We start from the raw sequence: 2,038 nt of genomic DNA, 5'->3' as shown, positions 1-2,038 counted from the left end.
AAGCTAAAAAGAAGAGGAGGAAAAAGGAACTCCCTGGATAAAGACAATCAATAGGGGAACAAAATTTGTACAGTGTATAAGGATAAGTGTCTGGAATGCCTCATCCCCTCCCCCACTGACGCATTTGGGCAATGGTGTCTATGCAGATTCAATTTAGTTAATGTGAGTAGTCTGATCTCTTTTTTTTTTTACGTCTCCTGAATTCCCTAGGAAAAAAATTGCCACTGAAATAAATAGATCACATGTCTTTTTTTTTTACTGTTATAACATCTCAGTGACCAGGGGGGAATCAATGAGTTTTCCTTAATTGATTGGTGACAGAGGTCAGAGAACAATAGCTCTCTGTGGTCACAGCAGCAGCAGTGGCGACTATTGAGTGGCTACCAAATCAAATCAACTCTCAACTCCCAGGACCAATTCTCCCTAATGGAAGTGACTATTAACTCGTCTACACACTAGCATCATTAATTGTTGATGCTGGTGTGTGGCTTAGTTAACAGTCCCTTTGTTTGTGGTGTTGTTGTTTGTTGATGGTATCAATTATATTGACACATTTTCTAGATTTCTGTTGTGTAAATATTTGTCATTTTATTGATCACAGGCTTCTAAATATCACAGTCACAGTCTCCGAAGCAGTATGAAGACTGGTTTCTGGTGAGTAAATGAGAGGTCACTATACTGATTGGATAAAAAAAAAATACTTTTTGGAGCAGTGTTTTAAGAAAATCTTTCATTTAGGTACCATATGTCTGCCCTTGTCTGTAAGAATTACTGACATTATTAGGATTTCATGGAGAAAGCCACAACTTGTTGAGCTATTGACCAATTATACAACTTGCACTGAACTCTAGGTACAGTAGATAATCCGACAGCAGAAAGAGTTAATTGCATGCTGCTTCAGAGGCAGTGTTGCAGAAGAATCCAAGCCAGTGCAGGGCACCCAATCTGAGGTCCTCTGTGAATCTTGCATCCTGCCCACAAGCTGGGGTGGGTGAAGGAGCTGGCAGTGCCTTCGGATGAGGCGTTCCTGGTGTGGTGCTGAAGGACAGCTCCCTATTCCCAGTGTGTGTCACAGCATTGCGGCAAGTGCTGCTGGCCAAACAATTGTTGCAACTTGAGATTTCTCATAGTGCTTCAAGATTTATGGTAGTGCCATTAGTAAAATTAGAAGATCCTTAGTGTTCAGAACAGCCTGCAGTAATGTTTAATGTAGATCTTCAGAGGATAAAGGGAATGCTTGTTTATGTAGGTGAGTGTTTTCCAACCAGGGTGCCTCCGGCTGTTGCAAAACTACAACTCCCAGCATGCCCGGACAGCCGTTGGCTGTCCGGGTATGCTGGGATTTGTAGTTTCGCAACAGCCGGAGGCACCCTGGTTGGGAAACACTGATGAATGTGCACATTGGCACACCCTTATGGCTTTATATTTGGCAGCAAGGGAGATATGAGCTCATTGCTGAAGGTGATCTCTTCCTAATTAAATGCAATTAAATGCCACGGTTTATATAAAGCTTTGGAACTACAATGTTATTGTCTACAGAACGGGTGAGCAAAAGAAAGTAATTAATGTACCACTGTCTGAGCATTGTAGATAAGTGTTCCCCAACCTGTGGCTCTCCAGCTATTGCAAAACTACAACTCCTATCATCTCCTGAGCAGTTTTCCCCCCAATCTGTGATTTTCCAGCTGTTAAAAAAACTACAATTCCCATTATGCAAGTTGCAGTTTTGCAACAGCTGGAGAGCCTCAGGTTAGGGAACACTGTTGGAAACAAATGTGTTTGCCTAGGTGCCTAGTAGGGATGCTTCCATTAGTGTCTAGATATTGGCTGGATATTTCTGCTCTTAGAGACTAGTGTGGCAACCCTCTATTCTCATTTTCTTGGGGTCACTTATTATAATAGGTATACCCTAAACAAACAATTTACAGCTGATCCCTGAGTCTTTATGTATGAACTCAACTAGATGTTGTAACTCCATTCAGTTACTTTGAGAGCAACTAAACTGTACAGCTGCCACTTCATTTAAAGGAGATATCTC

This window comes from Hyla sarda, chromosome 3, assembly GCF_029499605.1.
Source record: "Hyla sarda isolate aHylSar1 chromosome 3, aHylSar1.hap1, whole genome shotgun sequence".
In the NCBI taxonomy this organism is placed as follows: Eukaryota; Metazoa; Chordata; class Amphibia; order Anura; family Hylidae; genus Hyla; species Hyla sarda.
Note: the sequence above shows the minus strand (reverse complement) of the source record.